Consider the following 16,725-nt stretch of genomic DNA (forward strand, 5'->3'; position numbering starts at 1 on the left):
CTCAGCACTTTCACGCTGTCATCCAGGACGTTGATATAATTATGTTAAATTCATGATGCCTTGTAACTTCATGAGGTTTCCAGTGCCACTAGCAGAGAAGCATCCTAGCATTATAGGTTATAACCATGTTGCCACCAAAATAACCGAGGTATGAAGGTATCACAGACAACCATCCAGCCAATATTGCACAAAGGAGTTCTCCATGGATGCAGACACAGGAAGATGGCATGACTCAGGATGAAACATCAGGAGGCTCATCTGGCATTTCCTAGAGCTCTTCTTAACCAAGATCCAAGCTTCTGGTCATCAATCCAGTGATTTGATGAAACAAAGATGGAGTTGTTTGGCCACATGAATGTGGAGGATTATATCAACATCCTGGATGACAATGTGGAAGTGTCTGCTGAGAAACTCTAGATTGGTCCTGACTGGACATCCCAGCAGGACACTGACCCTAAGCATACCATCAGGGTAGTGCAGTAGTGGTTCAAGGACATGACCCAGTCAAAGCTCTGACCTAAATCATATAGAGAATCTGTGGAGGGAGCCAAAGACTAGCGTGATGGGTAGGAAACCATCCAACCAGACCCAGCTGGAGGCTTTGGTCCTGGAAGAGTGGACCAAAACCCCACAGGAGACAGAAGAGAACCTGTGGACACTTACAGGAACCATTATCAAGAACAAAGGCTATTCTACTGACTATTAAGAAAAGACATTGGACTTAGTAAACCTAGGGTATGAATAATTTTGAACATGGCATTTTTTAGAAATCCTCTAATAAAATACTCCTGAAATAAAGTATTTCTCCAAGTATCATTTGTTCTTATTTCCTCACTTGTGTATCACATATAAGTCACAAACAAACTTGACAAAACTCATTCATTTCATCACAAAAACAAAAAGTTACAAAAAATGGCAGGGGTATGAATAATTTTGAGGACGACTGTATACATATATATATATATATATATATACATATATATATATATATATATATATATATATATATATATATATATATATAAAGCTTGGCAACATTATACTTTTCACACAGACTCCTTGTTTTGATTGCTATGGGATTTCAACTCTGCTCAATGTTTTCTAAATAAGATAGTAGTACAGCTTTAAAAAAAAAAAAAAAAAAAAAAAAAAAAAAAAATTTTGGTTGTTGTTCAGCAAATTTGCAACAGAATATGGAATTTGGCTATAATTAAGAGAAGACTGATCACATGTATCTTGTCTGGGCTTATTTTCCCATTTTTTACAAACCAAATAGTACATGTTGGATGTTTAGTGAAGAGTCAACTCTGGTGTTAAAAAGGTATTAAGATCAATCCAAAATTTGTGAGTGCAGTCAAAAAATAAGTGAGGTATTGTTTCTTCTGTGTTGCCACAAAAAGAGCAAAGACTGTCAACACTGATTTCATATTTTATGAGATAGGTTTTGTCTGGATAGTGCTTATGGAGTGTTTTAAAGGTAACCTCTCTTATCTTATTTGTAATGATACATTTTCTTGTTAAGATCCATGTAATTTCCCAGTCTATATTACTATATAAATTATTCCAATAGAAAACTTCTGCAGGTTTGGAAACAATATTGCTTTGTAGAATAGATCTAATACATTGATTAGTAACTTTATCACTTAGTAAGGGACAAACACTACCAATATACATGTCATCAGGATTCAATTTTGCGATATTAACGGTTTTACCTTTAGGAGCAGAGAACAGTAACCTTCTTGCACCATCTGGTATTGCATCAAACACAGTTGAGTATTCTCTTGCAGTTTTAGGCAGGCCCGGACTGGCCATATGGAGGACCGGGAGTTTTCCCGAAGCGCCGGTCTGGGAATGGCCTGCTGGCCTGACCTGTGTCTCTCTCTCCCGTTTCTTTTTTCTTTTTTTCCCCAAGGCTGCGGCCGTCGTGGCTATCTTGAGCTTTCATTCTAAATCTTAGAGGCAAGCAAGGCCAATCAGAGGCCACTCAGGCCAGTAGTGTGTGAAGAGGAAAAGACGATTGGTTTGTTTCGATTAACACCCGCCCCGTAGGCGGGCCTATCAACCACAGGCAACGTGTGTGAAGAAGGGGGTGTGTGATGTGTGTGTGGCACCTGCTGCAGTGATTGTGTGTGTGTAGTGTACGGGAGAGGAGACAAGTGAACTTCTTTGAAGATGGACCCCAAGCCGTACAAAAAAAAGGGAGAAAAGGTGGTGCCGAAAGGGAGAGAGAGAAAAAAAAAAAGAGGCGCTGGAGGATGACGCGGCAAAAACTCGCCAATTTATTCAGCCCTCCCCCCAGTCAAGGTTCCATTAATGCGTCTGCAAGTAATTTAGCTACCTTAAAAAAAAATACACTGATTGTCAGCATCAGGGTCAGGGGAAATGGTGCTGTACACTTTTATGTTCTTTGGTATTTTGAGCCCACAGTATTGTCAGCCAGGCACCTGTCAGTGGCTTAGGTTAAGGCTATGACCAGGATTTAGTTAGGTGTTGCCTTGAAGTAGAGATATATAGGGTTCAAAATACCATTGAGCCACTTTTACAAAGTGTAAATATGTAGCCAACTAAGCCTTGCCTGGAAATTAAAATAAAGATTGGGATTTTAAAATCACTGATTTACAAGCCACATTTTTATTGTTGTTTGAATTTATTTAAGATATAATAAGGCTGTCCCCTCATAGCTGATTAATTGCTAGATTTGGACTGAGTTGCCTTTGTTTATTAGGTTATATTGTCAGATACAAATAAAAGCTATACGCCAGTGAGGCAGTTGCTATTCTACATGACATGACTTATTCTGTGTAGCTGTTATATTGGCACTACTTATTATGTAGAACCTTGATTCTCTTCCATTAAAGTAGTACTATTGCAAATACAGCAATAACTGAAATATGCAATAAATTGGTTGAGGGGAGCCATAACTAAACGTATATGTGAGAAACAATCAAAATGTAGCTGTAGTGTGTGTGGAGCAAATGCAGAATTTCTTTTTGTTATGAGACAAACCAGCCCAGCGCTCAGCCCCACCTCCTGAACAGGTATGAGCATGAGCATGCTCTGTAGGATGTTGACATCAGATACACTGCACCACTGGCCCCATGACTTATTGGCCCAACTAAGAATTAGAATTTGTGATAATGCTACTTTTTGTGTGATAATGGGTTTTGCTGAGGATTGTTGTGTTGCTGTATTTACCTGCCCAAACAAAAAATTTAATGTAGGCTATATTCCAACTCTAAATTGTACAGTAGGTTCCATATTTGGACTTCTACTTGTAATGCACTTTGTGGGTGTGGGTGTGTATGTGCATAAGTTCACTTGCTTTCGTGCATGTGTGCGCCCACACATGCGTGCCAGTTTGCCAGTGGAGAAAACCAAAGAATCACGCATTGCACTACAGTTTAAGGCTTTTCAACCAATTTTAACCCTTTAATTTTTTGGAGGAAAACATTTTTTTACCCCCTCTTAAAAAGGGCCCGTGTGAAGTCATGCATGCAGTTATGTAATAAATTTTGGTATGGACAGATGCAGGACATCCATATCAACATAGGCAAACAAAGACCTTTCATGAAAACATTCACTTGTAAATTTGGTGGGCACCTTTTGGACAGTCTACTCTTTTTTTGATACACCCTGTAGTGTTAATAATAGACCTTTTTACATGGTAATGACACTCTATGTCATACTTTGTTCCAAAATATTTGGTGAGTCAGTCAGTAATACCTCCACAGATGGGTCATGCCCTGAAAATAGCAATGTGGTGTTAGGGTGAGTGTTGTAGTGACTATTATGCCTATATTGGAGAGCATATTTGTTTTGAGTCAGCCAAAAACATACTTTTGTGTGTTTGCGTGGATGCGTGCCCATGAATGTTGGTGTTGGTGTGAACGTGCGTGTGTGGGCAAGGCCAGGGTGGCCTGGTTACATAGAATAGAATAGAATAGAATAGAATAGAATAGAATAGAATAGAATAGAATAGAATTTCCTTTATTGTCATTTGACAGTACAAAGTACATCAAACGAAACTGAGTTCGATGATTAGGGACATCGGGCCGCTGCTCCTACTAGAGCGCTGCCACAAACCCTTTTCTTCGAAAATTGCAGTGAAGAACAGAAGATAATGCAAAGCACAAATATAAGACATCATACAGTTTTCACACAGTACACATGGACACATGCTGGAATTTTTTCATGGATTTGAAAGGGAACTGGGGGACAGCGTGAACATTGGGCAGACAGCAGACGTGAAAAAACAAAGGGGGTAGGGAAGATGCTTGAACTGTGTAATAATTGTGGAATGTGTATGCGAAGATAAAGAGACTTCAGTGGGTCATTCAGTCTAAGCCCTACTGTTGTCCTGGCCATGGAAGATGTTTTGACTGCAGGGGGAGTAGATTTGAGAAGCACCTGCTGCTTCCTTAGCTCTCAGGAAGCTCTCATGACTGACTCCTGGCCTGAAAAAGTCTCCCAGCCTAGCTCTGGTTTCAGGTATGCCAAGGACTGGAAGAAATTCCTCAAATGTGAATCATTAACCATTTGTCATTTAAGAGTTGACTAACTAGTAAAATATTATCAGACCATCTCTTAATATATTGAGACTTGTTTCGGAATCTAATATACTGATTGTTCCATATGAAATATTTGTGAGGAGAGAAACATCATCACTGACCAGAATAAAAGAAGTTGGCTGTGAAAATTAAGCCGCTTTTCACAGTTTCCACTTCTGTTACGGAAATATTTCGCCTTTATTCCAGAACGACGTTTGTGTAAACAAAATGGTGGGATCATTTGTTCCCACCTTTATTGTAGCTTTGTAACACCTCTGGAGGTAGTAACAGAGTTGTGATAAAGGTGAAATCATGATTCCGGAACGCTATGTAAAAGAAACACCTTTAGCTCCGCAACCAGGTGTGAATTTTTGATGACAGCGCCTGAGAGACAGCAGGCGCATATGGAAGCACTGGCATGGATTCTGCAGCAGACGCCCAGGTGTGCCAGGGATGCTGCAGGTGCAGCAGCTACTGTACATGCCATTTTCCCTTGTGGCACGAAGCCGTGGGATCAGCCCCTAGGGCAACTGCTGCAGAATCCATACCGGTGTCTCCATATGTGCACCGCCCCTTCCAGAATGCAAGTCCACTGTGTAAAAGTCCACCCTGTCTCACCTCTGTTATCTTTTGGCTTGGCTGTGGAAATCGGTCAGTGGTGAAGAAAGGGTGGGATCACCATCTCACCTTTTTTCCGGGATCTCTGTGTAAAAAGTGGCTTTAGATAGTTTCATGGGTAATTGAGAGACATTGTAATAACATCTAAGCAGAAAATTCAGTCCTCAGTTAAACTCATGGGCAGTAATAAAGTTCCAGACTGAGTTGGAATTTTTCAAGAGAAGTCAGATCCATTTGATCTTGAAAGAAGCATTTAGGGAGGTAAAGTCAGCATTAATGCCTCCAGAGTTTAATTTGTTTATGATCATATTCTTTTTAACAAAATGTATTTTCTTTTTTCATATAAAATCCAACAGAATTTTGTCTATTTTCGCGCATTTTTCTTTTGACACTTCAAGGGCCATAGTTGCATAAATAAGTCTAGAGAGGCTTTCTACTTTAGCTACTAAAAATCTTCCAGTGATTGACAAATCTCTCTGAAGCCAAAGATTGAATCTCTGTTGAACAGAAGTAATAAGAGGTTTAAAGTTTTCAAACAATTATGACACCCAGATATTTAACTTTATGTTTTACAGGTATCCCTGAGATACTGGTATCTGTACAACTTTTGACTGGCAGGAGCTCACACTATGAAATGTTCAGTTTGAGACCAGAGGCCAGGGAAAAAGTGTTTATGACTTTGATTGCATCACCAACTTGAGATTTTTCTTTTTTCATAAAGTGTTGCGTCATCTGCTAGTTGAGTGATTGACACAGTTTCCCCAGCTATAGAGAGACCCTTTACACCACTGTTTTTAAAATGAATAGAGAGTAATTGCATGGGTAGCAGGAACAGATAAGCTGAAAGTGGACAGCCTTGACGGATCCCACTATCAATGTTAACAAAGTGGCTACTGACACAGCACTGTGGCATGAAATAATGGTTTGTCTATTACCACAGAGGCAATCAGCACCCTCGTTATATCACGTCTAGACTGGTAAATTGTCACATCCCAGAAAGGACAGAGGCAGAGTACAGTGATGTATCAGACTGCAATGTGGATGATGTGGGTTCAATTCCTGGTTGAAGTAGTGTGTGTGTGTTTTTTGTTTGTTTTTTTTTCTTTTTTCTGAAGATTTTCGGAGGGGGGGTGCCAGTACTTAAATCCGACATTGCTATAAATCCGCCACTGGGACACATTCAGAGTGCAGAATTCGGACCACAGCACTCAATACACAACTGACACAGAACTGAGAAGTAACAGCACACTGCCGCATCTAACATGTAGCTTGTAACAGTCAGTATTATTGTATTACAGTTGCTGTACTCTTCTTTGTTACTGTACTGTGAGGTTATAGGTCACTTTACCTTTTTCCGGTTCACTGTCATGGACATGGACCGCACGCACGCACCTCTTTGCTAAAGTAATGAGTGGTACAGGTATTTCGGACTAATCTATATTCATGTATGATTTAGACTTTGCACCGTGGAGATCTGGCATTGTATGGTTCCGAACTGTGTAATAAATGAAGTATCAGTGGAAATCTGAAAGTCTCCGCTCTTCTCTCAGCTACCCCAGAGCTATAGCTAGTGCGCTTCACCTGACCACCACTTCACGTTACAAGCTCCACCCACCCTCTCTAGCCTCACTGACTGCACAGAACAAAGAACACCATAAAACAACATATAGAGCATTTACAACAATAATTCCTATTCTATATTATATACTAATATATACTAATTTGTTTTTTCTTCCATTAATTGCCACAGTACTGTGGTAGCAAAATGCACAAAAGAATGCATTGAAGTATATGCCATATATCACCACAGTACTGTGGCAACAAGAGGCTAATGAGTTCATGGAACACTATCCATGATTGGCTATGGTACAAATGCTAACATTTGATTGGCTCTGTGGCAATAGACAAACCGATATTTTGTGACACATTACTGTGGCAATAGTCATTGCCAAAAAAATGTACACACACTCTGAATACAATACAGATGTGGACCTCTTCCACTCTTTTTTTTTATTTTATTTAACCTTTATTTAACCAGGAAAAGGATCCCATTGAGATTAAAAACCTCTTTTTCAAGGGAGTCCTGGCCAAGAGACAGCATGAAACACAACACATAGTTACAACATACAATTACCTCATACAGTTACAACAAACAATAATTTACAGGACAATTCAACCTATGAAAAACACGTGCAAGTCATTGAGTTGTTCTCCAGCACTTTGAGTTTGGATTTAAAAGCATTCAGGGAGATCAGTTCAGACAGTTTCCAGTCTTTTAGCAACATATTCCATGTGGACGGAGCAGAGTACACAAATGCCCTTTTTCCCAGCTCTGTACGGGCAAATGGCACAAAGAGGAACAAATGCTCATTCGATCGCAGACAATAAGAATCAACACTTCTTCTCGTAATTAAACTACAGATATAGGAAGGCAGTAGCCCAAGTATGGCCTTGTAAATGAAGGTGTACCAGTGTCCCAGCCTCCTAGTGGACAGGGCAGGCCAGCCCACTCTGGAATAAGAGTCACAATGATGTGTCATGGTTTTAGAATTTGTAATAAACCTCAGAGATGCATGATAGACGGTGTCAATCATTTGAAGATACTTAGCCGATGCGTTCATATAAAGTATATCTCCATAATCTAACACTGATAAAAAAGACACCAAACATAATATCTGCAAAGTTTTTCAGTTTTAATTTTGTGACAGGTTAGGTCATAATGTCTGCAACCATCTCCTCAGTAGTACAATATACCGGGGTCACTTTACCCTCATTTACAGTGGAAAGTGGTATTTAAGGTCCATGTGTTTACACCTTTGTCTGCTTACAGGGTTTTTTGCTGAGGCAATGGTTCCCTGATTGTCCTCATACACTAATGTTTGTAGTATTTGTAATCATCATTGCTTTCCAGTAGTTGCTGTACACTCCTGTATAGTAGAGGCCAGAGCCATACATTCTGCCTCACAGGTTGAGAGCGCTACTATAGCGCAACTGAGACCTTTAGTCTGCCTGTGTTCACCAACATACACTGCAGAATGGAAGGAAATAGGAGGCACCATGATAAAGGGGATCCCAATAACAGCTCTACTGGCAATTAATTACAAGGAGAACAGGAGATCCCAGAAGACTCTGTAACAGGCAGTTTTCTGAAGTCCTGGCAAGAAATAATTAAAATTTGTTGATTAAGAGACACGTGTAAATTTATGAGGTGGTGCGCCTATGATTAAGACTTCGCACCAAATAGAACTGATGGCAGATTTAAGATGGATTTCAAAAGGTTTAACTGCCTATTATTCATTTATCCACAAGGGGGCATTTCAGTGTTTTGAAGCCCTACAGAGAGGTCATGGACCAGGAACAGATGACAAAGACATTATTTTAACAAAAATCTTAAAGAGGTGTTAGAAAAAGGTGAGACGGGGTTCATGGATGTATTCATGAGATCTGCTGGAAAAATATGAGATTTTTTTGTCACACCTATTCAGAAACGACATCAAGGCAGCGGGGACGCTTGTTGGAGACTTTGTGGGTCTAATGGAGCCAACCATTTTCGTATTTTTTGGGACTGCCAGGCAATAAGATCATACTGGGAAGAGCTCAACAAACATATACAAAATGTATTTAATGTAAACATTCCATTTAAGCGTGAAACTTTGGGGGGGGGGGGCAGCGCATGGCTAAGGCACTGAACTGAGCACACGCTTTTTCGGTGAGCTCCTGGCGACTTTTGAGTTAATTCCTGTAAATAATCCTATAACCTCACATTCAACGATATCAGGCGTTTAGACTGGCTTGTTAACAAGTTGTAGCGATATGCCGTCAAGGAAGAACAAAGCAATATTTTCTCCAATTGAAGAAGACGACGGCAGCTCTGATGCTAACAGCCTAGCTAGCTCAAGCCCATCAGGTGGTGCTAGCGCCGCACTTCGAGCCGACGACGTGGATGCTTCAAATATGAATGTTATTTAGAGACTTGACATGATGAGAAGCGACTTTGCCATGAAGATTGATGTGGTACTGAAAGCTGTACATGATGTTAAGAAGGATGTACAAGACTTCTCGATGCGTATGGATAAAGCAGAGGCACGCATTTGTACCGTAGAAGGGTGGACGGACGTTTCGGACTTGGACGTTTCGGCCTAGGACGTTCCGGACTAGGATGTTTCAGACTGCACTTTTTGCAGAGTAGGACTTTTCTGACAAATCATATTTTCAAAAACAAACACCATAAATTTATGTTTATTTGCATATAACTTTATTATTCACTCGATCACATATTAAAAATGTATACTTGATCACATATTAAAAATGTATACAATATACTCAAAGTAAAGTATCAAAATTACACAAATTACATTGCAAGTCTATGTCTAAAAAAGTCTAAAAAGTCTAAAAATGTATACAATACACTCAAATTCCAAATTATACAAATTGAGCATTTTACACATTGGGCCTTCCTCCTCTCAAGTTGTGACTGACACCCCGAAGGAGTTCTGGAATGGATTTAGTGCCAGAAGCTCTATCCTCACAGAGATGCTGCAGCCTTGATTGAAGTTCCTGGTAGGCCTTCTTTGTTCTCTTCTTAGGTCGGACCCCACGTTCATCTTGTAGTAGGACTCCAGTGACACGTGCACACTCTGCCTGTAAACACTCAATTAGTTTCCAAACTGTTGGGTGTGCATGTCCAACCAGGGATTGGAATTTATTGTTCCAGCCCTCTGAGATGTTATTTGTACAAGGTCGATCACTGAGTGTAATGGCATGCATATTCCAACGTTCAGGTGGAAAAGCTGGAGGACTTTGACGGATGCGGACTTGTAGTGAACCTGGTCGTGCCTTCCGTTGCTGAAGCTGCCCTGTGACATAGGTAGTATCAAAGTACTCTAGTAGTGGAAGGGCCTGATCTGGTGCGGTGTCCCTCAAATGAGCCATGCCATCAGCAACCTCCCCAACAGGCAGAAAGGCAAGGGCATCTAGCTGACCACAGAACAAACGAAAGTCATTATCTGCCTCATACAGGTTGGAAAGACCCAAAGACTGAATCTTCTGCCAGATTGACTGTGTTAGGTGATAGAAACAATACTGGATTGTAACTTGCTCACCAAAGACATGATGAAGAGCAAGCTCAACACCACGCTCAAAGTCCACAATCACTATAGAGGGGTCACAACCAGCTGCTGCCAAGACACGAAGCATTTCTTCATACGTGGACTGTGTCTTCCGTTGAAGCAGAGCATACGCGAAGGGTAGAAACACACCGTTGACCTCTCCTTGGATAACATACAGCTGATAGAAGAGATGAGGGGCAGCAGCAAATGTCCCATCCATACACCAGGTATCAGATGCAGTCAGATGCTGAAGGTGTTCTTCAGTGGCGAAGACGATGATCCGTTCATCTGCTTCTGGTCCGTTGTCAGAGTGAAGGAACTTGGTAGAGTTGTCACCGATGGTTTGGCTCCATTGTTCGGGGATGGAAAGCTCCTGAAGAGTTTGTGGGTCACTGGGTCTGTGTCCTGCTCGAGCCCTTTGTAGGACGCGATTCACTGTCTCGGTGGATGTGCTCAGTGTTATGAGATCTTATTTTGGACTCTTTCAAATAATGTGAGGTTATGTATTTGCAATGTAATTTGTATAATTTTGATACTTTAATTTGAGTATATTGTATACAATTTTAATATGTGATTGAGTGAATAATAAAATTATATGCAAATAAACATAAATTTATGGTGTTTGTTTTTGAAAATATGATTTGTCCGAAAAGTCCTACTCTGCAAAATGTGCAGTCCGAAACATCCTAGTCCGGAACGTCCTAGGCCGAAACGTCCAAGTCCGAAACGTCCTACATTCCCGTAGAAGACACTGTTAACTCAGAAAAAGAGAAGGCTAATGCACTAGCTAAACAAGTGAATATCCTCACGGACAAACTGGATGATCTTGAAAATCGATCTGGACGATCCAACCTGCGATTAGTTAATGTACCGGAGAAGACGGAAGGAACAGATCCAGTTGCTTTCCTGGAGAGGTGGCTACCTGAAATACTGGGTCCGGCTACATTCCCGACACCAATTATCATCGAAAGAGCGCACAGATTGCCCGGACGCACTCAGCCTAATCGATCCATCAGACCCAGAGTCCTCATTGTGAAGTTTTTAAACTTCCAAGATAAAGTTTGTGTGATGAGAGCTGCTCGAGCAAAAGGCAAAGTTATGTGTGGCAATCGAGAGATCATATTCTTCCCGGATCTATCAACAGAACTCCACCGACGAAGAACGGGTTTGACGGGGTGAAACAACAGCTGAGATCGTTGGACATTCGCTATGGAATAGTTTCCCCTGCCCAAGCTCCAAGTGTCGTCGGATGGACAAACACGCGAATTTACCGATCCTGCAGAGGTGGAGAAGTTTATCCACGGATTACAGAACAAAGGGGGCACACAGAACAACTAAAGTGGACTGGTAAATCCTTGTTTATTCATCCGTAACAGGCATGGTTTGATATCAGTATATCTGCTGATCAATAGATGGTCAGGTGAAAGGACAAAGAATTCATAATAATTTGAAACTTTGGTATATTTTTCCAGTTTGTTTTATTATGGTTGTCTTCCCTAAGAGTATCCAAATTTCAGCTTACGGAAGTGGTATATTGTGCATATCAGTTTAAAGTAGTTTATATCTATCTATTTTATCTTTTAATCTGCTTTTCTATGAGGAAACTATGTTTCATAAATGCTTATTTGTGGGGGAATAATTATAGATTTATTTATTTTTCTTTTTTGTCCGGAGACACCACTGTCTGATGATTTTTTCTCTTTTTTTTCTCTCTACAAGTTAACACTTCAAAACCTATCAGATAAACTCAGAAATGCACTGTCCACGATGTCCATGATGTGTGTGACGCAGGACGTAGAGCCCCACCCCTGGGTGAAACGCCTGGTTTTTAGTGAGTCCCCTGCCTGCACAGCCATCCAAAGCATTCTGTTTACTGCCCTCCACTTCCACGTGACTTGGACTCCAATTGGACCATAGTGAGCGTTGTTAACTACCTGGTCTGCAGATGTCAGTATTTGGTCAGTAATTTTTGGTCTTTGGTCTTTAATTATAGTTACTCTGGCACATTCATAACCCAATGGAATTGACTTTGCATGTATTTGGTAATTTAAACATTTAGTTTCTTATGATTATTTCCATGTTAAGTTGGCGCAACTTAAAGTAGCTTCACATGTAGTGAGCTACTTCTACGGTGTTTGTGTAACTTAGCTTGCTACATTTGACTGGGTGGTAACTTCTGTGTAGTGAAGCTTCATTCATGGCAGAGTAACTGGTAGCTTAGCTCACTACATTTTCCAAGTAGCTTGCCCAACACTGCAAATATGGCATCAGGTATGTCAGATAGAACATCTGGATTTGTAGAGCGGTGAATGCCATACGCATTCCAGATGCCCCTGATGCTGTTTAGTTCTTCCTAAAACACACAAATAGCAAAGTGTCCATGAAAAGAAATACTAACTGAATGGAACAAATTATGTGTTGCGTATAGGTATATAGCCTAAGCTGCACTGTCACTATGTTGCGCTCTCCGCCCGGATGTTCGAGGGAGATGGCTGCGCTATATGTGGTGTTGAAATAACAACGAACTCGCTGCGTTTTCCTCACTCGTACGGTGTTTATTCAACAGCCGCCATTACAACACTCACCTTCACGGTGCACATGCGCACAACTACTTCCTTCCAGACAACACGAATCGATCAGGCATGAAACATCAAACTGTATTTTACTCGTTTTAAATAAAACCTTTTCTAAATGCATTTAATTTTTAAACAAAATATGTATGATTTTAATTACAATTTTAAACATAAAATTTAATTTATATAAACCTATATATTCCCTTATTAATTAAATATAAATGTAATTATACATTACCTGTGCACTTCAGTAACAACACATATAAATCTATAATAATACCTGAAAACAAATGAATGTTTTAATGACCTATGAAGAACATTTCAAAAAAAAATAATGCGCCAAGGCATTTTAACCTGTCACAACTACACTGAGGGCCAGATCTACTAAAGGTCTGCATGTATAAAAACGTGTCCAAACTCATTGCACACGCAAAAACATGTATAAACTAATTTACTAACAGTGGGTTGTGTCTTTCAAAAGTGCAAAATAGTGCATCTGCATCCAGTTAGGTTTGCCACGTATGCGTAATTGCACTCACATGGAAGTGGTTATTGTTGGAAAAAGGAGACATTGAAAGGATGAAACGAGATGAAGAGAATGCATTTTTCACCCTTGTATGAACATTTTTGGAATGATTCTTTTCCACTTGATCTGACGATTGTGATTAAAAATACGCACTGACATTAGGCTACAGTGTGACAAAATTATGTGCATCTAACAGTCAATCCAGCAACCCCCACACCCCTGCACCTCTAAAATGAAAAATAAATGAATGAATGAGTCATGCAATACTGTCTATGACTAAACTCCTCCAACTTTACACTTCCTTGCATCTGGATCATTTCAGCAGACAGTTACAATTAACGCTGGTGCATCTCAGAGCAGTTTTTACAGCGTATTGTCTCCAGTAGCGCATGCAAAATCCTCATTTAATTAGGGCGGTCTCCAAGACTTTGTACCTGTTGTCATTAATGCAAGCAACCTTTGTAAATCACCCTCAAACCGTTGTTCAACCCCCCACGCAAAATTCTATTCCTTTGTTAAAAAATTTCCTCCTTCATTAACAAAAGTATTTTTGTATAAACTGAGTGTTGTAGTAGGAAGGGGGGGCTGTCCCTATGATGGTCTGTGATTATGGAGACTTCTCCCCCCCTGTGGGCAGAGCCATTGAGCAAGAAATATTGAAAAAGTTCCTCTTTCAATTGCAAAAGTATATTTTGCTAAACTAAGAGTTGTAGAAGGAAAGGAGGAGATGTACTTGTCATGGTCTAGGATTATGGAGGCCCCTCCTTTTTTGTGGGCGGCGCAATTGAGCAAGAAACTTTTCAAAAGTTCCTCCTTCTTAAGCAAAAATATATTTCCCTAAACTGAGAGTTGTAGTAGGAAGGGGGAGGTGTACTTGTCATGGGCTTTGAGTATGGAGGCTCCTCCCCCCTTGTGGGCAGAGCTATTGAAAAAGAAATATTTAAAACATTCCTCTTTCATTAGCAAAAGCATATTTTCCTAAACTGAGAGTTGTAGTAGGAAGGGGGAGGTGTCCTTGTCATGGTCTGTGATTATGACAGCTCCTCCCTCTATGTGGGTGGAGCTATTGAGCAAGAAACATTAAAAAAGTTCCTCCTTCTTTAGCAAAAGTATATTTCCCTAAACCGAGAGTGGTAGTAGGAAGGGGGAGGTGTTTTTGTCATGGGTTGTGAGTATGCAGGCTCCTCCCTTTTTTGTGGGCAGAGCTATTGCAAAAGAAATATTTAAAAAAGTTCCTACTTCAATTGCAAAGTATTTTTCCCTAAACTGAGAGTTGTAGTAGGAAGAGGGAGGTGTCCTTGTCATGGGTTGTGATTATGAAGGCTCCTCCCTCTTTGTGGGTGGAGCTATTGAGCAAGAAGCATTTAAAAAGTTCCTCCTTCATTAGCAAAACTATGTTTCCTTAAACTGAGGGGGGAGATGTTCTTGTAAAGGTATGTGATTATGGAGGCTCCTCCCCCCTTGTGGGCGGAGCTATTGAGCAAGAAATATTTAAAAAGTTTTTCTTTCATTAGCAAAAGTATATTTCCCTAAATTTAGTGTTGTAGTAGGAAGGGAGAGCTGTCCTTGTCATGGTCTGTGAATATGGAGGCTCCTCTCCTCTTGTGGGCAGAGCTGTTGAGCTAGAAATAATTAAAATGTCCCTCCTTAAGCAAAAGCTTATTTCCCATCATTTGCATGTGAGTACTTTGTAGACCATCCCTAAGCGGTCCGTGCACAACGGTCCTACCTCAGAAAGCAATTGCTTTTTGATATAACGAAATGTGGGTCACTTCGGCTGAAATGGTATTGTTGTATTTTGCCAGCATAACCAAGATCACAACAAGGTAACAGATGTGCTTTGTGGTCCTTTCGTTTGTTCACTATTGACGCCCAAAGTCCGAATCTGCCAATCTGCTGCCAACTTTACGTTAGTAGAGTTAAAAGGTACATGTGACCTATAGTTCAACCTTGTCTTTCCTGATGAGTTGAAGAATTATATAAGACTCAGTTGTGTGCTTAAATCTTCTTTGCTCCAATCCAGTTAAACATCTGCACCTAACACAATAATCAGGCAGCCAGTTCAGCCAATCAGATGTCTCAGACCTGATGAGCTCTGTTGACGCTACCACTGATTGGCTGGGAGTTTCTCTGGTGAGGGCCAAGTTCCGACAGGTCAAAGGTCAGGAGGAGGAGATGGTTTCTGACACAGACCCCTGTAAGCTTTTCATGATTCATTGATTAGACTAACGTACCATACTGAAGCATAACCTTTTAAGAAACATGTCTTTGAACATGTATCCTTTACACCAGAGGTCTCTAACAGGGACCTCTGGTGACCCAGGGACCAAATCCAGCTCGTCAAAGGGTCCAGTCTGGCCCGTGGGAGGAATTTGTGAAATGCAAAAATTACACAGAAGATATTATTCATTTCAGTTCAGGTTCCACTTACAGACCAATTTAATCTCAAGTGGGTCGGATCAGTAAAATACTGTCATAAATAACCTACAAATACTCACAGCTTGAAATTTTTCTGTTTGTAAATGTAAACATTTTCATGTCATTTTACTGTATTTACACTAAAACAAACTATCATTTCACAAAAATGTTAAAATTAAAAGTTTCGTGTATTTCCAATGTGAGCTGTAAGTTGTAAATTACATGTGAAAATGATAAACTGAGACATAATATTGTTAAAATTGCACTTAAGAAATTTCAGTTTGTTCATGTAATTCACATTGTTTTAAAGGATAGTTGGTAGATGTAAACATTTTCATTCCATAATTTAACTTTTTTCGCTGTAAAACATAGAAGAAAGTTTGGAGTTGACATTATTTATATATTATTATGTTATTATTTCACTGGTCTGGCCCACTTCAGATCAAATTGGCCCTTAATGTGGCCCTTAAACTAAAATGAGTTTGACACCCCTGCTTTACAGGTAATAATGTTCAAAAAAAGAAAAAGGGAAAAAACTGTTTTGAAGAAACAATTTATCAACAGTTAAATAAAAATAACTCGTCATTTTGTTTTTATTATAAAATATATCAACCCCAAAAATATTTCTGTTCCTCTGTAAAGAGGTGGATTCACTACATTTGTGTTTGTATTCATGTTCTCTTTTCCACACACATAACACATAACATTTTAGGTCCTTGAAATAAAGCTCTGTCTCTGTAATGATCTCATATAAACATTATATGATAGTATAATTTTATATGAAATTACGACTGGAATCATCTCTACAGCATCAGTACTCATCACATTAGTCAGACTCACTGTTTCTCACATGCGCATAACAAAATAAACATGTAAAATTGCAGTCCACAGGTTACAATGCCTTTGAGATCAGGGTCATTCATGCTTCATTATTT

This window comes from Sphaeramia orbicularis, chromosome 9, assembly GCF_902148855.1.
Source record: "Sphaeramia orbicularis chromosome 9, fSphaOr1.1, whole genome shotgun sequence".
Classification (NCBI taxonomy): Eukaryota; Metazoa; Chordata; class Actinopteri; order Kurtiformes; family Apogonidae; genus Sphaeramia; species Sphaeramia orbicularis.